This window comes from Myodes glareolus, chromosome X (genome assembly GCF_982192425.1).
Source record: "Myodes glareolus chromosome X, mMyoGla1.1, whole genome shotgun sequence".
Taxonomy (NCBI): Eukaryota; Metazoa; Chordata; class Mammalia; order Rodentia; family Cricetidae; genus Myodes; species Myodes glareolus.
In genome coordinates this window covers 17,383,788-17,405,470 of record NC_142053.1, presented here as the reverse complement: position 1 = coordinate 17,405,470, position 21,683 = coordinate 17,383,788, and the positions used below count along the sequence as shown (strand labels likewise).

Genomic DNA, 21,683 nt, shown 5'->3' with positions numbered 1-21,683 from the left:
GAATTTGTTGAGTATTGCTCACATGTGTATGTGTTCAGGGCTGATGGTTTGGGATCAGATAACCTATCAGCAGCTTGTCCCTTGTGCAGACTGATTCTCCCGCTTTCAGCAGCCATTAATTACCTGTAACTCTTCATCTAGCGATGGGGCCTTGTGAAATTTTCCCCATCCATGTTTGCATGTTAATTGATATTGTCATTTTTTTACGTCTTGTTTAGGTAACCACATTGTTGAGATTTCAAAGGTTTTTCTTAAAGATAGCCCTATAAAGTACATAAACAATAAGACCCAGGAATTCTGACTCAAGATTGGTAAGAAGATATTTGGTTTGTACCCAATAAATTATTGGAGACTAGATGGATGGATTAACTGTTAAGAGAACTGCTCGTCCAGAGGACCAGGGTTCAATTCCTAGCACCTACATAGAAGCTCACAACCATCTGTAACTCCAGTCCCAAGTGATCCAGAGCCCTTTTCTGGCTTCTGTGATCACCATGTGTGCATGCGGTGCACAGAACATATACAGAGGTAGAATCCCCATATGCATGAAACCCTAATAAGCATAAAAATTGTTGGTTGAGTGAGTGAAACATCTTTTTGTGCATACTTCTTGGGCACACAGCACACTGGAGGAAATCCCAACATGTGGCAATTTGGATAGGGGGGACATGGTGGTGGGGGGAAAGAGTATCTCATCTTGAGACCTTGCTTTTATGCTCGTTTTATTTGATTTGAATTTGCTGAAGGTTCAGTAGCTCTGGAACGGGTTTTGTGGGTCAGGCTTGCCTCTGCCTCCCAATCACTGGGATTAAAGGCATGTACCACCATGCCTAGGCCTCTCCTGCTCATTAGGAAGAAGCTGAGGAGATGCAGCTGAGGTTGGCAGGGAAGTGTGAACGGCTTGTAGGGATACCACAGGGAGGGAAGTCACATTCAAAATTCATTTTCTCATCTTGGATATTTATATCTACCTTTGTTAATGAGTTTTCTGGCAGCAAAATGTGGAGTTGGCACTCATTTTCCTTGTTAATACAAATATTACCAGACGATTCTTTCCAAATGGTAATTTGCACTGAAAGGACAGCCATCTCCAGTTACTGCAGCCCCAGTAGAGAAAAAGGAAGGCCAAGAAATTTGTGCTATTCTGAAACGACAGAGGTAGGAGGAAAACGGTGCTGATGTGAAATGTGAGAACCACAAATCATCTCAAATTTCTTTGCAATTAAAGCATACTTCTGATAATATTGAGAACAAATCATAAATTGGTTTAGTTTTGATTTCTTCACAGAGGTTTCTCAGAGTGCTTGAAATCCCCAGGGGAAAACAGCGACAGAACATTAGGCAAAAATCTTGCATCTTCGTTCTCAAGCCCTTTATTTATTTTTAAAATATTTTTTATATTAATTACTTCACAAACATGGAAACTCTATCCAAATGTAGTCAAACAAAAACAAATATTGATTTCCCCAGAAGGCTCTGAAGGGTACATTATTATATTTTAGTGGATAATCATGATTTTTGTATAAAATGAATTCATGAAATCATCATATATGTATTTTCCAATCCAATTCAAGACTGGGTCATCTGTCATTATGAATCTTTCAGTGAAATTTGCTTTTTACTGACACACAATCAAAGTTGTACATTTTATGGGGTTTCCTATAATATTTCGATACATGTATACATTGTGTGATGTTTAAATCAAGTCAAGCACCTCTCTCATCAAATACACATCATTTTGTTATGGTAAAAGTATTCAAAATCTTGTTTGGCTAACAATTTGCAATGTGCATTACACTGTAATTATATACATTCACTCTACTTTGTACACTGAAGCTTCTTGCTCCTCTTTAATAATTTCAAAAGACAAAAAAATAAGAACTGGGCAGTGGTGGTGTATGCCTTTGATCCCAGGATCACTTGGGAGGCAGAGGCAAGTGACTTTCTGGGTTCGAGGCCAACCTGATCTATAGAGTAAGTTCCAGGACAGCTAGAGCTACATGGAGAAACCTTGCTCAGAAAACAACTCCCCCCTCCATGAGTGGTTATATACTCAATGAGACTCTCTAATTTTTTCACTTGCGAGTGGTTATCAACTGAAGATAGCTTCTGGGCTAGGGTTAGGGTCTTCTACCCGCTTCTCACAACATTGTGACCCCATCTGGCACAGACCCATGCAGGTCCTAGAATGTCCTCCATCCACACTAGCTCTTAACATCTTTCTGTTTTCACTGGCGGTGATGGTGCACACCTTTAATCCCGGCACTCAGGAGGCAGAGGCAGGAGGATCTCTGTGAGTTCCAGGACAGCCTGGTCTACAAGAGCTAGTTCCAGGACAGACTCCAAAGCAACAGAGAAACCCTGTCTTGAAAAACAAACAAAAACAAGCAAACAAAAATCTTTCTGCTTTCTCTTCCGCAGGGTTTCCTGAGCTCTGAGGGGAGAGATTTGATGGAGACATCCCATTGAGGATGGAGTGTTCCAAGGTCTCTCTCTCTGAGCATTTGTCCTGTTGGGGGGTCTCTGTTTTTCTTCCCGTTTGTTGCAGGAGGAAGCTTCCCTGATGATGACTTGAGCAAGGCACTGATCAATGAGTATAGATGACTGTCATTAGAAGTCATTTTCATTGTCGTGTTGTTTGAGTAGAACAGTAGTATTTAGTTTTATGTTCTTGGCCACTCTAGTAGTGTCAGGTATGTGTTCCATCTCATGGCGTGGGCCTTAAAGTCAATGAGACGTTGATTGGCTACTCCTACAAGCTTTGTGCCACAACTGTACCACCATATCTTGCAGGTATGACACCATTGTTTATCCAAGAGTTTACAGCTGGGTTGGTGTTTAGCTTTCTCCTCTTAAAGCATGCAGAGTACTAACTGGTTCCAGTACCATGAACACTAGTCATTAGGGTGAAGGCTCTAGGAAGGCACCAACTCGACCTCTCCATGTTCAGTGCATCATGTAGTATTGTCTTCAGCATCAGGGCCTTACCATCAGTGTGCGAAAAGCAACCAAAAGCCTTAACAATAGTATGAGCTGCTTGGTGGTGTCCATGGGGCCTCTTTGATCAACAACTTGATTACTTGTAACCCATTCCCAGCACTGGAGATTTCATTTGGTGGCATGGGCTGTCTAACTGAGGCATTGCCTCCTTGGCTATTTAGTTATTCTCATTTAGATTTCTTTCAGTCAAGGGCTGGAAAGATGGCTTAGTGGTTAAGAGCATGTAACTGCTCTTTCAAAAGACTTGGGTTCAATTCCCAGCACCCATATGGTTGCTCACAACCATTGCTAACTCCAGTTTCAGGACATCTGATGGCCTCTTGTGACCTCCATAGATACCAAGCATGCTTGTGATATAAATATATAATGCATACAGAACATGCATACACATAAATTAACTGAAAATGTTTCTTTATATGTATATGTATATACATACAACTCCTCAAATGGCCCTTAATTTTAACTGCCTCCCAGTATTCACTCCTTACCCCCCTTTTCTCTGCCTCCCCATTTGATCCTCCTGCTCTTGCTCTTCCAATCTATCTATAATGGTCTATTTTATTTCCCCTTCCTTCTTTCCCTTTAGTCTCTTATTTTAACCTAACCTCTGTAGTTATGTGAACTGTAGCCTGCTTATTAAAAACTAAACAGCTAGCAAACACATATAAGCAAATCAATACTGCCTTTGTTAGGATTTCTAATGCTGTAAAGAGACCATGATCATAGCAACTTTTATAAGGGAAATGATTTAATTGGGGGCTTGCTTATGGTTTTGAAGGTTTAGTCCATTATCATCATGGCAGGGAGCATGGCAACATGCAGGCAAACATTGTGCTGGAGAAGGAGCTGAGACTTCTATATCTTGAACACAGCAGAAGAACATACTGCGCATAACTTGAGCATATGAGCCCTCAAAGCCTGCCCTCACAGTGACACACTTCCTCCAAGAGGACCACACCCACTCCCACAGGGCCACACCTCCTAATAATACCACTCGCTATGGGCCAAGCAGTCAAACATATGGCGGCCATATGTAATCAAATCACCATACATATCATATTTGTCCTTTTGTGCCAGGGTTAATCTCACCAAGGTTGATTTTTTTTAGTTCTGTCCATTTACCTGTGAATTTCATAATTTCATTTTTCGAATGGCTGAGTAATATTCATTGTGTAAATGTACCATATTTTCTTTATCCATTCATCTGTTGAGGGACATCTAGTTTGTTTTCAGGTTCTGGCTATTATGAATTCAGCATCAATGCACATAGTTAAGCAAGTGTCTCTGGAAGGGGGACAAAGTGTCCTTTGGGTATCATGAAGAGTGCTATAGCTGGCTCTTGAGGTAGATTGATTCCAATCTTCCTGAGGACCCATCACACTGATTTCCCATAGAAGCTGTATAAATCTGCAGTCCTACCAGCAATGGATGAGTGTTCCCCTTACCCTGCATCTTTGCCAGCATTAGTTGTCATTTGGTTTATTGGTCTTTTCAGTGTGTATTTGTGGCTTCTTTATCAAAACACAGGTGCCCATGTCTTCAGTTTGATTCCATTGATCAATATGTCTATGTTCATGCAAATACAGTGTTCTTTTTATTACTGTAGCTCTGCAGCACAACTTGAAGTTGTGGATGGTGATGCCATTAGCAGTTCTTTTACTATTCAGGAGAGCTAAGTTATCCTGTTTTGGTTTTGGTTTTGGTGTGTGTGTGTGTGCATCTTCATATGAAGGTAAAAACTGTCCTTTCAAATTCTGTGAAAAAATGTGTTAGAATTTTGTAAATTTAAAAAAAGATTTATTTATTTATGTACATAATGCTCTGCTTGCATGTATGCCTTCAGACCAGAAGGGGGCACCAGATCTCATCACAGATGGTTGTGAGACACTATATGGTTGCTGGGAATTGAACTCAGAACCTCTGGAAGAGCAGCCGATGATCTTAACTGATGAGCCATCTCTCCAGTCATGTTTTGTAAATTATTTTGGGGGGGGGTTGGAATTTTGATGGGGACTGCATTGAACCCATAGATTGCTTTTGGTAGAATGACCCTTTTTTATTGTATTAATCCTACCAGTTCATGGTCATGGTAGATATTTCCATTTTCTGCTATCTTCTTCAGTTTCTTTCTTCAATGACTTCAAGTTTTTATTATACACGTCATTAATTGCTTGTACTAATCTATTCTTTTACTGAGAGATGTAGGAGGTAATATGAGTATCCATGATGGCTTGTCCCCTTCTCTTGTGGATAGAGGAAAGAAGAGTAGGAAAGGAAAACCAGAATGTTTGGAGAAATATATTGTCATATAATATATCAAGTTACACTATATGACTTGAGTTAGTTTCCTCTCATTATAAAAAACAGCAGAGTAATAATGGAACTCGTTGGAAAAGCCAAGGTATATAAATTGAAAAACAAAAATCTACCTATAACTACTTGGTGGTCAACCTAACTCCAATAGGAAGCATGATCGGATCTAGCCTTTTTATGAGCTGCTATACACTTTGACCAGCCTGTAATCTGGATGCTCCAGCTTTCAGTACTTCTTGGAATGTTTCCAAGACATGGGGAGGAGGAAAAATACAATGTTGTCCAATTTTAGACGTATTTTAATTCAGACTTCAAGCAAGTCACCCAGCTTTATCTCCTGGTATTAGGAACAGGATTTGAATATTTCCAGAAATGCAAAGTACTCCTAAAACATGAACAAGTGATATTATTGAAGGAAAACAAAGTAGAAAACTATAAGAATTCCTGGGGGATACTATTATTAATGAAAAGAGTATAAAACTACTGAAATCCTAGATGGAATCAGAGTACAGAGTCCGGCCTGTTAGAGGGATTCAGCTCTTTTTGTGATTGATAACTTGTACTTTATTTGCTGAACAGCTATAGTACCTGATGTGTGTAATTCTTTCCTTAGCCTTTCAATGGATCCTGCTCTTAAGAGCAGACAGAATTTTGAGGACTGTTGTAACTTAATTTGACTATGTGGAAGGATTCTCCTGGCCTAAGTGGGCAAGGCAAGTGCTAACCATTCTCCATTGTATATTTAATATTACATAGTGAACTGTCTCAACCAAAATTTCAATACCTGCAAGTTTACTTCACTCTCTCTCTCTCTCTTGTTTTAGGTATGGAACACAGAGGCTTCTACCTTAAGCAATGTACTACTGAGATGTGTTCACAACACTGTGTTTCCATTTCTAGAGATGGAAAGATTGATAGTTATGGAGATTGGTAACAATAGCTACTGATCCCTGATCACATTTTTGGGAGGTGCACACTATTATTAACATGTGCCTTTTCCTGATGAAAATACTGAGACTCAGAAAGTTAAGTGGTTTATCAGGTTGTACAGTCTCTAAAGTAATTGGGAGAACTAGAATTTAAGGTTAGGACTTCTATGTTTTTTGTTTTGTTTTGTGTCTTGAGCAAGGGTCTTACTGTGTATCCCAGGCTGGCTAGACTTGAACTCGGATTTTCTGCTCCATTCTTCTGAGTACTGACATTACAGGCTGACCACTACACTTGGCCTGAAGTCTTCTGAGTTACTTATTTGCTTATTTTCATTTTTGATAGGTCTTGTTAGGCAACCCAGGCTGTCTTAGAACTCTCAATTCCGTTGCCTCAGCTTGTTGAGTGTTAGGATTATAGATGTGCACTATTACATCCTGGATGTCCAAATCTGGTTCCTTTCTTTCTTCCTTCCTTCCTTCCTTCCTTCCTTCCTTCCTTCCTTCCTTCCTTCCTTCCTTCCTTCCTTCCTCCCTCCCTCCCTCCCTCCCTCCATCCATCCTTCCCTTCCCTCCTCTTCCATCCTCCCTCCCCTCCCTCCCTGCCTGAGACAGGGTCTCTCTATGTAGCCCTGGCTATCACTATGTAGTCCAGGCTGGCCACGAACTCATAGAGATCCAACTGTTTCTACTTCTGCATCAAAAATGCTGGGATTAAAGGTGTGCACCAACATGCCCTGCTCTAAATCTTGTTTCTTGATTGCAACACTTCTTCTGTGTTGCCTGTGTATCAAAGGAATATAGAACCTTCCTATTTCTTTTTTTAAAGATTCATTGATTTTATTTTATGTGTATGTATATTTTGTCTACATGCATGTGCACCATGTTCATGGCTGGTGCCATGGATCCCCTGGAACTGGATGTACAGACAGTTGTGAGCTGCCATGTAGGTCCTGGGTATTGAACCTAGGTCCTCTAGAAAAGCAGTCACTGCTCTTAACCACTGAGCCATTTCTCCATCCCTCTCCTACCTCCTTAAATGTCTTCTGGGAAAAGTTGAGGGCCAGGCAGGGCTGTAATATTTCAATAATAGTGATAAAAATTTGGTAACAAATGAAAACTGCTGAATACTAGCTCCATTTTACATGCACCTAGAATATGAGCTAACTTAAGATGAAGTTAATCAAAGACAACAATGGATTTCAGAGTGTGCCTTTGCGCAGCATGCAGAGGTCAAAGAAACATCATCAGAATTCAAGGAGCTGTTATTCTAAAGTGCTTAGGGCAAAAGCACATGGAAGGAGTTATCCTGAATACAATGTCTTTAATGAACCTCTTATCCGATTGTTCTTTAAACAAGGGACTCTTAACTGTGTTCCATTCACCTTCAAAAGATCCAGGAATAAAACTGGATGGCTCTTGAAAAATATAAGCAAGAGACTGTAGTGATATTAGCAGTGTCTCGGTCTTCGCTCGCTCTCGCCCTCTCTCTCTCTCTCTCTCTCCCTTTCTCTCTGCATAAAGATGAAACCATGAGCAAATCTAACAAAAATAAAGTCTAGGAGCTTGGGCAGTAAATGTTAAGTAGAGTTTTTCAATTTGGAGTAACGATGTCTTCAAAGGCAGTTGAACATGACTGCAGAAACAGGAGAAAAGAAAGCATATAAAAAAGTTAGCACTTGTAAAAAGTACTTTTGGACAAAAAGTGTGTTGAACATCGAATGAAGTGCTGGAAAGTCTTGTGAAATATTCCTGAAGGCATTCGGGCTGCACAGGACGTTTAACACCAGAATCCTGCAGTGAGGAGAGGAGTGTGCTGTTTTCAGGGTACTTGCTAAATTCTGAGGATTTCTCAAAGACACAGTAAGTTTGGATAGATTGTCTTAGGCAATGAATTTCAGAAGAATTTCATTTGAAGCCGGGAGGTGGTGGTGCATGCCTTTAATCCCAGCACTCGAGAGGCAGAGGCAGGCAGATCTCTGTGAGTTTGAGGCCAGCCTGGTCTACAATAGCTAGTTCCAGAACAAGCTCCATAGAGGCTGGGAAACCCTGCCTCAAAAACAAATTTAAAAAAATCATTTGAGTTCATAGAATTTCAATTGTCAATTGTAGAAGTATGCCATTGTCAAGAGGGTGACAGGTGATAGCAGAATACAGCAATCCCAGCTCAACCGCAGCGAGCCTTAAGGGAGAGAAGCGCTTCGGGGCTCACAAGGTGCCCTTTGTGAAGGTGCAAAAGGACCTCCAGGGAGGTGTGGCTTATACAGAGGGAAAATCAATATTGCCCCCACATGCTTGTTTAATTTTTAAGACAGGGTCTTATATAGTAGATTGACCTTTGAATTAAATCAGGGCAAACATTATAGTGCTCCATAACTGTATTTTAGTCTCAGGATTCAAGCCTGACAACACTGATACGTTAGTGCGATGAATAGAAAAGCTGAAATTAGGTAAACTCTACTCCTGAACGAGTCACTGACACAGAAGTCTTAGGAAAAAACAATCTGTCCCTCCAGTCCTATAGTGTTTGCCAGCTTTGTGGTACCACAGCAAATACTGGGAGAAATCATTTTAATTAAGAGAAAAGGTATTATCTTAGCCTTGCGTCATGCTCCGTAGTTCCGAAAGCTCTTCTGTTCCTGCTATCTGTCTTGATGTGAAATAGATCCATCCCTGTAAGTGGAGAGCCATCGTTACTATCTAAACTCGGTAGATGAGGAAACTAAAACTCAGGAACATAAAAAACAAACAAGAACAGCCTTCCCCACAGGTCAAAGGAGACAAAGCCGTGTTGGTCCCACTTCCCCTTGAGGAGACAGACTGGTACAGAAGTATGTCCCTTTTTCCTTCTCTGTAGAGATAAGCACTGACTTATAGAACTTTATCACATACAATACACACACACACACACTACATAAATATACATACATATGCTTTGAGTGAATAGACACTATATATTATAGTTAGAGAGGTAATAGATATACAAAGATATTTCCTATAGGTGTACATGTCTCCAAAGAACACAGAGGATGCCCCCAAATTTTTGATATGATTCTTGATAATAAATATTTTAGGCTTTGTAGGTCTCTGTTGAATATTATACATTTAAGTTTTTGTTAAGAAAATTTACAACTCTTCAATTCTGTAAAATCCATTATTGGCTCTCAGACTGTACAAAGACAGGCTAGGGACTGTGCTTAAACATTTGGGGACAATTTTCTCATTCTTGGATGTTTTACCATAGCTAAGTGCTTTGTCAATTTACGTGTAAATAGAATCATATTGCGCTTTTCCACAACTTACATGTTTGTATTCAACATGATGAGCCGTATATACACGGATACACTTTGTAGTATATTATGTGTTGCAGCCTGTTGTATGGAGAAAGCACGTTTTAGATTCTTTCTCAGTTTTCCCCATCGAAAAGGCTGCTACAGCTCTCTGTCTGTCTGTCTGTCTATCTGCCTGTCTTTTTTTCTTTAGGTTGGTTGTTTGTTTTTGAGACAGGGTTTCTCTGTATAGCCCTGGCTGTCCTGGAACTATGTAAACTAGGCTGGCCTCGAACTCAGAGTTCCACCTGCTTCTGTCTCCCTACTGCTGGGATTAAATGCATGCACCACCATGCCCAACTTTCCAGCTCTATTTCATTAACAGAGACTCCTGTCTAACATTTTGTGTTTAGGAATGAGAGCTTGGGAATCAGATTCTGGCAATTATTACCTGACTATTCTTAGCTAATACAAGCTATTTAATTTCTCTGTGACTCAATGTATCTTTTATGAATCAAATCTATCAGCAGTCTATTATGGTCTTTTTTTCACTGATGGTATATTTATACCCAATAAATTTTTATGTTACCTTAGGTAAATATTATGCATATACAGATTAAAATAGTGGTAAAATGATAAATTATTCTAAAGCAATTCTTTGCTATGTATGTACTTTTACCATTTATTAAAGACAGAAGCAATTTACATGCTAATGAGATGGGTGTGTTTGTTTTATAAAAAATTAAATCACCTGGGGCTGGAGAGATGGCTCAGTGGTTAAGACTCATTGTTGTGCAGAAGATCAAGTCTTTGATTTCCGTAATCAAACTATTATATTTCTCCAAGAGCAGAAAGCTTTATATGTGCAGTACAGTAAAAACCCCACAATTCCTAGTCATGATTCTGAGCAAAGGTATTTCATGGTACAATGGTATGCATAGGAGAAAGGGCCAGGGTTGCGTGCTCAGAACTAAGCTTGCAGAGAAGTCCCGCTTTCTGACATGACAAGCATGGCCAGAAACATGTCAACTTATGTGTTTGATTGAATTAATATATTTTTGTTATTGTGGTTTCTTCCTGTGGTGCCAGGGATTGAACTCAGGTCCTCGTGTTTGTATAACCAGCAGTTTACCCATGAGCTCTCTCCCAGACCCTTCTTGTTTTCCTTTTAATGGCCTTCATTTCTGTTCTTATCCTCAGGACTCAGGCCAATGCCCTTACTCTGTCAGGAGCCCAATTTCTCATCTTTGCTTGATATCGCCTCCGCTTTGTTTTGTTTGATGCAGGGCTATCAAGGATGGCTACCACAGGGCAGGTAGGGCCAGCACTATCATGCTATCTATGGGCAGCTGAGCCCAGTGGGGCCCAAGACAATAGCAGGAAGTCAAGAGATGTCAAAATGGTCTCAAAAATAAGTTATGGTCGGGCGCATGCCTTTAATCCCAGAACTCGGGAGGCAGAGGCTGGCAGATCTCTGAGATCAAGGCCAGCCTGGTCTACAGAGGGAGTTTCAGGACAGCCAGGGTTACACAGAGAAACCTGTCTCATAAAAAAAAAGAGAAAGATTAAAACATGTTGGTGGCTGATGCCTCAGGAGGGCAGAGGCTGGAGAATCAGAAGTTCAAGATCATCTTTCATTCTATGGTAAGTTCAAGACCAGCCTGGGCAACTTAAGACCCTGTCTTAAAAACCAGGTCTAAGTTCAAACCCCTAAAACTCAAACATCTGTAATTCTCTAGGAATTCCAGACAAGTCTCTTTAAATAAACTCTGTAAATTCCTGTCACCTCAGGCTTTAGCCTTGAAATTCCTTCTTCAATTGAATTCAGCAAAGTAAATCCCATCTTTTCTTCCTAGCCAGGGTCTTTCTCATTCTCTGAGTCACACAGCTTCCAAAGAGCCAGCTGTTTAGTGTCCCCAGGACTAAACGCGTCTCTCCCCTCTGGATCTCTTGGTGGCTAGAACACGAGGCTCCCGGAGTTTTTGCATCAGCTAGAGGTCAGGGAATAAAACCTAAACCACTTCAGATAGGTTCAACAAAAGGAGGCTTGCAAAGGGAATTAGGTGCCTAAGAAAAGTTGAGTGAGACTTGAAATACACATGCCAGTGGAGACTTCTGGGAGCCGCCACTAGCAGAAGGCCATGCTCCCTGTGTCTCCATCAAAGAGCAGCAAAGACGGCAAGTTGCCACCAGATACCGAGTTCATGAGAGCACTTCCATAACTCAGATATAGGGTACACTAAAGTCTTGCTCACAGGGCTTTTATGGCTGCTGCTTCTGCCTCCTTTTAATGCCTGTTAACTTGAACTCAGTGACTGGCCACGCCGCACACCAAAATCTTGTCACTTTTCATTCCACGAGCTCTCTGTACCCATGAAGCTGGGGACTAAGTAGCTGGAAAAAAAAATTGATAGGGACCCTCATGTCCCTATGCGCACATTGTTTCCACCTTCCAAATCTCACGTGAATGCATCAAATTTAGCAGAGCCCAGTTAGTATCCAGAACGGTACCTGGGAAGAGCCAAGGTTTCCTTAGCCACCCCCCTACCCACAATGTTGAAAAGCACATTAGAATGACAAAATGAGCCGCATCACCTTGCCCTGCCTACTCACACACCCTTGGGTGTTTCTGTGATGTTTTGCCCTGCTTTCTCCAGGACCTTTGGAACTTTCTGTTTAGAAAGATTTGGCATTGGCTCCAATGCAGCAATGGGAACAAATCGCTCATTCACTTTTGCGCCTTTCTTTGTAGCCCAGGTTGGCCTCAAACATGGCATCCTCCTGCCTCAACCTCGGAAGTGCTTGGATTATGTATACCATCATCACTGCACTGTGACTTGTACTTTTAAAAAGTAAAATAATTGTCACATGGCTTCTAATGGACTTTTTAAAAGTAATACTATGCAACCACTTCTGTATGTATGGTGACAAAACCATTTTTATCACTCTAAAATCCATATTCATTAAGTCGTCTCTTCCATTCAGCATTTGCTCTACTCTGCCTAGCTGGCATTATTATTATTATTTGTCTTTAAGAATTTACTATCCCCTCTGGATTTATTTGGCCTTGTTGTGTTGTGGGAATCTTGTTAAAATTTATATTCTGATTCAATAGGTTAGGGGTGCTACTTGACATTCTGCATTCCAGTCACGTTGCAAAGTGATCCTTTTGCTGCCGGTCTATAACCTTAAGTTAGGGTAGTATCTTTTTTTTCATCCTGCTGGGAATTGAACTTAAGGCCCCATGCCTCTTGCACATTAAAGAGCACATACATATCAGAGTAAACGAGCACAGACGGAGATTCTCTGTGTGTGCACTACTGACATCGTTGGGCTCACCCAGGAAGCCAGGGCTGTAATATGGCATTTAGGATGTGCTTGCAGTCTATGGCCCCACATTCATATGATCTAGAAAGCCTTTTCTTAAATGCTATGAAATTAAGAAGGTAGATTGAGCAGTGTTTGTGTATTGTGTAATTTAAAATTTTTGTTTATTTTATGTTTGTGGGTGTTTTGTCCACATGTGTGTCTGTGTAGCATGTGTGTGTCTGGAGGTCTCGGTGGTCCTAAACCTGGAGTTACTGAGGAGTGTGAGCTGCCACATGGGTGCTAGGACTTGAACTCAGGTCCTTTAGAAGCACAGCCAGTGTTCTTAACTGCTGAGCCGTCTCTCCAGCCCTATCATTCTTATTTTTAGTATATGTTTCTAAAGTCAAATTCCATGAATTTACAAGAAACTTGGTTTTAAGCTAGTTCCCGAAGCCTGTGAGGACCAGTCCAAAAACATAGGTGACAAACAGTGGGCTAAAACAAAAGAAAGAATGTGCGTCCCATGTTTAGTAATATCTTAGCTCCAGCCAAGGACAAACCCTTTGAGAACAGGAGCTTCGTATGGCTACTGTCTATCATTTATAAAATCTTCCTGACAATCCTGAGGTTATTTTTTAAAACTGTTTTTGAAAATGTGTAGATATGACTGGATTGGACCTGGAGATTGCCAGTCTGTGGTTTACTATGGAGGACAGCTGACCTGAAGTCAGGAGGCACGGGTTCAGAGCTGTTGTCTTCTATAGCTACAAGATCTCTGGCAAATCAATGCCTGCGGCCGTCCTCATTCTGTGAAAGGGAGAGAAGACTATTACCCCGATTTTGCCAAAATATTTTCATGCACATGAGATGAAAGGCTTTTAACATAGGCCAAGTTTGCGGCAATGCCTGGGATGGTGGATACTGCCTCTGAACATATCAAGAATAAAAGCAAAGTTAACTGCTTCTCAGTTTCACAAACCTAAGAAAAGTCTCAAAAGAATCTTTGAAAGTTTAGAGTTAAAAGACTTTCATATTTGAGCAGTATGCTAGAAGCTGCGACCCATGGACATATTCCTAGACTAAGAATTCTGAGAGAGAGAGGGAAAGCTTTGAAAGGCCACACTAGTCTTTTTGGCTGGAGAAATAGCTCAGTTGGTCGGATGTTTATTTATCAAGCACCAAATAAGCTGGGTGTGGTGGCATGGGCCTGTGACGCCAGCATTCAACACTTAGGAGGGAGAGGCAGGAGGATCAGAAGTTCAAAGTTATCAGAAGCTACATAGCAAGTTCAAAGTCATCCTGGGTTATACGAGATCCTATGTCAAAGACGGAAAGGGAGTTGATGGGGTAGCAGAGGGGAGGGAGGAGCTAGTCTTTTCAATGTCAACAGCCATGGTCATAGTTGATTCTGAAAGAGCTGTATGAGTGGGAGGCTGGAGGAGGGTCTGCTTATCTAAAATCACCACTCTAACTTTAGGTGGGCACTTAAAGTCCTCATCCCTGATGAGATGGACAATGTCATTTATAGATGCAAGTCCTAGGTTCAGCTGTGAAACCTCTTGGGGACATAGCCACCTGCCTTGTGGAAACTCAGGGAAGCCACAGGTGGCAGATTTCAGTTCAGTGCCTAGATGAATAAATCATCGGTCATTCCGTCAGATTGCAGCCAATATTTCCTCTCACTCACATGCCTCTGTAGCACGATTAATAAAGATCCAGAGACAGATATTGGGGTTCAAGCTGAGGGTCAGAAAAGCATTGAATTCGGGGCTCATGGTTCTGGAGGGAAGTAGAGTCTGTGACCATCATGCTACGGTGCATGGCATCAGGCAGGCAGGAGTGGCGCTAGAGCTGAATTGAGAGCATACATGTTGCGGACAAAAACCATGACACAGAGAAAGAAAGAGCACCAATTGAAATAGTTCTGCCAACCGAGGACCAGGCGCTTATACATACGAAGCTCTGGAGGCCATTCTCATTCAAATTACCGCAGAGGAGGAGACAGCTCTCTCTCTCTCTCTCTCTCTCTCTCTCTCTCTCTCTCGCGCGCGCGCGCGCGTGTGTGTGTGTGTGTGTGTGTGTGTGTGTGTGTGTGTGTGCATATGCTCATACATTACATGTGCCTGGGTTAGGCACTCTACCACTGAGCTAAATCTCCAGCCTGTGTGTGAAAGCATTTTAATGAATTCTTAGCTAGGAGTTGATCATTGTTCAAGCTGGATCGTGAGTACACTGGGATTCTTAATACTGTCCTCTCTAATATCGTATAAAAAGAAAAAATGTAAAATAGTTTGCCCGTTGTTACCAATGATGCTAATGAATTCATCTCCATGGGATTTTAGTTGCTGTCATCTATTTATTTGTCTATTAATGAATTAATTTGAGACAGGATTTCATGTATTCTAGAGTGGACTCAAACTCACTATGTGGTAGATGACCCTGAAGCCCTAATCCTCTAGCCTCTACCTCCTGAAAACAGGGATAACTGGGTTCCAGTTTATACTCAGTTAAGTGATGCTCTGATCATACCCAAGGCTTCTTGCATGCTAGACAAGCCTTCTATCAACACCCCAAAGGCCATACCTTTACTTTAAAAGTACTAATTGTGAGCCAGGCATTGACGTACACGCCTTTAATTCCAATACTTGGAAGCAGAGGCAGTTGTACCTCTGTGAATTTAAAGCTGCTGCTCTATACAGCAAGAGTCAGGACAGCCAGGGCTACATAGTGAGAGCTTGTCTCCGATAAAGGTATTGATTGTAATAGTAATTTAATTACAAGTAATTCAAATTAAATGTCAAACTATAGCTGTGATTTTGGTTAATTCTTTTCTTTGTTTTTTGTTCTTGTAAGGACAGGTTCTTATCTACTGGGAGAAAGTTCAACGAGTACAGAATGCATAAACAGTCAAGGTTCTCCTTTAGGTTTAGGGATAGAGTTCTAAGGTAGAGTGCTTTCCTGGAATGTGCAAGACCGTTGGTGTCATCCCCAATACCACTAAAGATGTCCTCAGTTTTATCTTGCTGGGTGCCTTCTCCCCCATCATGCAAGCTTTTCCACTTGTAACAGTGGGAAAAAGTCAGGTGACGCACACAGGTTTCTATAGAAGTAGATGGGTTTTCAGGAGAACTGTTCTACAAAGGACAATTTGATTGTGTAGAAAGAGACGTTTCCTTCCAACTAAAACACAGCTCTAATCTTGCAGTGTAAATGAAGAAATAGCTATCACTTGACAGAATACTTTTACTGGCAAATTTTGCGCCAACTGAACAAATGGACACCTTTATTAGGGTTTAAGCTTTACTGACATCATAAACTGAAATGAATGTGTCTGAACCATCTCCTGCACGTAATGACTGATTACTTCCAAATATGGCCATGAAAGCCACTTGCATTCAAAAAAGTCACTGTGCGTGGGTTTAAGACCCTGCACCAGAGGAGAGAACTCATGGCCAGTGCATAAAACCAGGTCGTGAGCCTAGCCCATGACTGGGAATGTCACAGACCCAAGGAGAGAAGAGCCTGTTACTATTGCTTTGCTGATTGGTCATGTTGTCAAACTGTCCTCTAAATATTTATGTTTATGCAGGATGGGTTCTCAGAATACAGGGACATTCAAAAAGTAGTTTTAAATTTAAAAGCTCAACTTGGACACATTTAAATTGAGTCTCTGAATTGCCTAATTTAAAACCTGTCATATAAACCTCATTGTAAAGACGGGGGAAACTGAGGCTATGTGACCTTAAATAATCCAAAGACACAGTCGTTAGACCCAGTTTGTCCAGATCCTATTTCTCATTGAACTTTCCTGTCTACATTACTCTAAACACCATTCTGAATGTGTGACTGAATGAATGGGTGCCAGATCTGAATACAAACCACTTAAAACTTAAAAACAAATGTCCTTCTTGAGGGCTGGAAAGATGGCTCCAGTTCTGGGGCCTTTGACACTCTCATACATACATACATGCAGAAACAACACCAAGGAACATAAAATAAAAATACATTATTAAAAAAGTCTTACTCTACTTTCTATGACACAGCTTTCCTGTTTATAATTGTCTTTCTCCTCCACTCTACATCTGTATCACATGTCAAATTCCATTTTACTGTGGTCAAGGTTCACCTATGGTGAAAATATTAGGAGATATAAACAAAGGAAAAATAGCAACAAAATTAATTTGGCTTGTAATACTATGCACATATTTATATATGTATACACAGACTTTTCTGTATAGGTATATGTATAACTGACGGAGATGGAAAAAGGGTGAAAGACAAAGGGAAGAATGGTGGGGGTAGATTTGGGGGTTCTTACTGGTGGGAGGAGGCTTCCCTGGATTGTGTACTGGGAAGATCTTATAGTTTGTTCCTTGCCTCATCCATACCCCATGGAAAGTGATGGCCTCACTGGGAGCAAGGCTTAGCAAGACTGCTTGCTCTCAGGTCACACACTCAGAACTGCGCCATGCCGCATATGTGGCAGAAGCAGTTTAAAAATCTAGGCCCGGTCAGGTGGTGGTGGCACACAACTTTAATCCCAGCACTCGGGAGGCAGAGGCAGGTAGATCTTTGTGAGTTCGAGGCCAGCCTGGTCTACAGAGTGAGTGCCAGGACAGGCTCTAAAGTTACATAGAGAAACCTTGTCTCAAGAGAGAGAGAGAGAGAGAGAGAGAGAGAGAGAGAGAGAGAGAGAGAGAGAGAGAGAGAATCCATAGAGAATCCAGGCTTATAGGCAGAAATTCTGAAAATGGCTCTTTGCTCTTTTGAGACTTGCCGAGTAAAATGCTGTCCAGCAGAGAGAAGAACCTGAGCCATGTTTTTACGGGCTGGGAGCTAGAAGTGTGGCGGTCACTGAGTTAGAGACGCCAGAGCTTCTTAGACTCAGACTGAAGTAAGATTGGCTCAGCCAACCTTGGAGCGACAGAACCTGCTGTTAGGTTACTCTGCTATTGGCTCATTTTGCATTCATTCTCTCGGTCAAGGACACGTTTGTAGGCTCGACTTTAGGTCAAGAGTTGTTTGGGCTAGACACTAAGGACTGAGACAGAGGGAGAGTATCATTCTCCAGGATTTCTTGCAGTGGTGTGCTGTCAGAGAGGTAAATGGAGCACCGCCATGTAATTACAGTGGGGAGGCCTGTGTTCTTCAAGAAGTGCCTACTAGAGTACCCTGGGGACACAGACAGACAATGGAGAGGGCAGATCAATAGTTTAGTGGGGACATCCCTTGGATTATGAGCCCTGAAGCTCAGCACAAGGGGCTGAATCGTGATAGCAGATTAGTAAACACTGAGCAATAGCAATCCTTCACTGAAGGCCTGTCTGGGGGACTCCATGACTGCCAGCCACAGACAGAGGAAGACACTTACCCAGCCAAGTGCTGGGACGCAAAGCCTAGCACGCTCATTCCATTTCTGCCCACCATTTTTTGTTTATGCGCTGATAGCTTTTTAAACAATGTATCAACAACATATTTATCAAAAACATGGTAGAAGCTAGCTATATGTAAAACAAGGGTCGGGCATATAACTCAATGGTAGGGCATTCGCCTAGCAGTTACTATGTCCTGGGTTCAATTGTTTGTACTGCAAACACAGCAAACAATTAAATCAAAGAAAATATGTGAAGGAAAACAAAAAAAAAAGGGAAAATTTAGAATCTTCTATAATCCTGCCTTCTACATACAACCTTTAAAGTTTAGTTCATTTAGTGTTGTGGGAGTAACTTCCGCTGCCTCAACCAATAGTCGCTGAAATACGAGCCCACAGTGCAGCGGGGAGCGACTTCCGCTCCGTCAGCCAATAGCTGCTGAAATACCAGCCCACTGGGGCGTGGTATATTTCTCTTTTAAAAAGAGAAGCATATCCGGATCAGGCCCTCTTAGTTCCGGCTCTTGGTTCTGGTGCTTGCTCCTGGCTCCTGCTCCCGGCTCCTGCGACTTGGCTCCCTTCCTGACGGTTTATGGTGTATGTAAGTTTTACCCCCCAAAATAAATGACCCCTTAAAACATAACTGGTGTGGGATTGATTTGCCGATAATTTAGTATTTGTTTAAAATGGTTATTCTTTGCTCACATAAAAAAACAAAACATAAAACACTGGGCAAGGTGACCTCCCCTATAGTCTCCGCACTTAGAAGGCTAAGGCAGGAAGATGGAGACCTCAGAGTTCACAGCCAGCCCATGTAACCACCCATGGTAACAAAACAAACAAAATCAAGCAACTTCTTTTGTCCTTTGAACATTATTTTACTGCTATTCAGGACGGAGTGTTGAATCTGCATCTGCGCTTTGAACTACTTGTTTTACTTGATTCAAAATGCTCTGTAGAGTTGGGGTGAAGTTTCAATGCCCTATTCACCCTGCTCTTTTACTGTGCTGGTTTTCCTAAACTGGATAAAATACATGCGAAAAAAATCCTGAAAGGGCTGAGTGGTGGTGGCACACGCCTTTAATCCCTGCACTCGGGAGGCAGAGGCAGGCGGATCTCTGTGAGTTCGAGGCCAGCGTGGGCTACAAGAGCTAGTTCCAGGACAGGCTCCAAAGTAACAGAGAAACCCTGTCTCAAAAAAAAAACCCAAATAAGTAAGTAAGTAAGAAAGTAAGTAAGTAAATAACGAATAAAATAAATAAAGATGAAGAAAAGAATACTGAAAGAAAAGAAAGTTTCGTCTTGATTTCGAATTTCAAAGGTTGTAGATGAGTTCTGCTGCCTGCCAGCCTGTGTCTAGGCAGTGCTAGGCAGTGTGTAATGGTGGAAGTCAGTGATGGAGGAAAAGACTCACAGTTAGGAAGGAAGAAAAGAAAAAATGCTGCCACCTCCTACTTGTGCTACTGGGTAGGTCAAACCTACCACACATGATCTCTAGAGAATGCTGCTGGGGGTATTTAAGATCTAAAGTGTCACTGAGTGAAAGATCCTGAGAAGAAGCACTTGATGTGCTTACCACCTTCTTCGTGGTGACGAGCATTTCCCAGAACATGCGCAGTAATGCTGATTAAGATTTGGCCTTCCAGCATTTTATTTTGCCATAGATTGATGTATAGCAATAAGAATATAAGCCTGGGAGGATGGTCCAGCATAGTGTGATTGCCGAGCATGCTTTAGTCCTGGATTCCCATTCAAGCACTGAAAAAAAGAAAAGCCAGGAGATGGTGGCCCATGATTATAACCCCAGTACTCAGGATGCAGAGGCAGGTGGATCTCTGAGTTCAAGACCAGCCTGGTCTACAGAGTGATTCCAGGACAGCCAGGGAAACACAGAATAATCCTGTGTCAATAACAAACAAACAAACAAAAAATAGGCAGAAAGAAAGAGAGAGAGAGAGAGAGAGAGAAAGGAAGAAAGGAAGGAAGGAAAGAGAGAGCAGAGGAAGAAAGATGTAGATGTAGGAAGGAAAGAGAGAGAGAAAGGAAGGAAGAAAGGAAGAAAGGAAGGAAGAAAGAAAAGAAACTACCATATGACCCAGCTATACCACTTCTGGACGTTTCCCCAAAGGACTCCAAGCCTGCACAGTACGGTGATATTTATATGTCAATGTGTATTGCAGCACTAGTCACTATGGCTAAGATACAGAACCAAACTAGGTGTCTAACAGAGGAACAGATAGAAAAAATATGGTTTATATATATGAAAGAATGTTTTCAACCATGAAGAATGACGTTCTATTGATCGTAGGAAAATAGATGTAGCTGGAGGCATAATCATATTAACCAAAGTAAATCAGTTCCAACAAGACAAATATCATTTGCTTCTCTCATTTGCAGGTCTCAGATTCATCAAATACACAAAATCATGAAAGAAGTAAGACGGTCTGGGGAACAAAGAGGGCTCAATGGGACGGAAAGAGAAAGGAATTATGGATAATATGGGGGAGTAGATCAAAAGTACATTACATGATATGTTTTTATGAAAATGATCTTATGTAATCCTGCATAATGAAGTAAAAAAAAGAATGCTGTCATTAACGCTTATCAGATCCTGTGTTTTCCTCAGATGCGTCTAGAATTTTCTATTATTTTGACTAACTTTCAGGCAAGCTGGTGAGAAAGGGCTCAAGAACTCCCCACCCCACCCCCACAAATGCGCACAGAAGGCAGGGTTGGCTGTAGACATGGGGGAAATTTTCCCTAGTTATAGCAGAAGGGGTATAATGAAGGCAAGGATAGTTCAGTTCGTATTGGGGAAAGGAGGATGAGCCATTCCTGTCTGCTGAACTGAACGACATTGTCACACCTGAAGCAGGTCCAGGGAAGACAGGGTGGAAAGGGGGAGTAAGTACCAAAGAGTTATGTGGAAGAATCAAACAATTTTGAGACCGGCTCTTCCTATGGAATCCAGGCTGGCCTGCTAAGTGCTGGGTATCACGGGAATGTGCCTTCACCCTCTGTGAGAAAGGGAACATTCTGGTTCAAAGTTCCTTGGGGCCTTAGATCAGGAATTGAAAGGATCACTGCTGCCAGATGTGGGCTCCTCCGTCCTCAGCAGCAGCTCTTTTTCCTGTGACTGTAGATCAATAAAGCTTTAAAGTCTTTAGTAAGGAATCTTAGCCTAGTGTATATTAATTCCCTTCAGGGGATCCAAGAATCCCCTAAACACGTATGCTAAAGTACGTGAAGATGTGCATTTTCTAGAAACTAGGTCTTTAGACCTTGTTAGATTTTCAAAAGATTAGGAATCACGGTTGAGACCAGGTTTTAGGCCAGCCTGGGCTACACAGTGACACCCTGTGTTTCAAACACAACACAAAACAAAACAAAACAGAAAAACAGAAAATCCAAGCACTGTTGAAATGTTTGTCCCAGTGCGTTCAGGAACGCCCCCCACCCCGGGGAACGCCCCCTACGCAGAGAACGCCCCTTCCC

General features: G+C 41.7%; 1 long non-coding RNA gene across 1 annotated transcript; it reads left to right on the top strand.

Annotated features, from left to right (window-relative positions):
• Nucleotides 1–18,685: 18,685 nt before the first annotated feature.
• On the top strand, nt 18,686–20,795 carry LOC146889244 (uncharacterized). The gene is made up of 2 exons (XR_015000418.2): nt 18,686–18,789; nt 20,586–20,795. It is a non-coding gene; the product is annotated as an uncharacterized LOC146889244 (long non-coding RNA).
• The last annotated feature ends 888 nt before the right edge of the window (nt 20,796–21,683 follow it).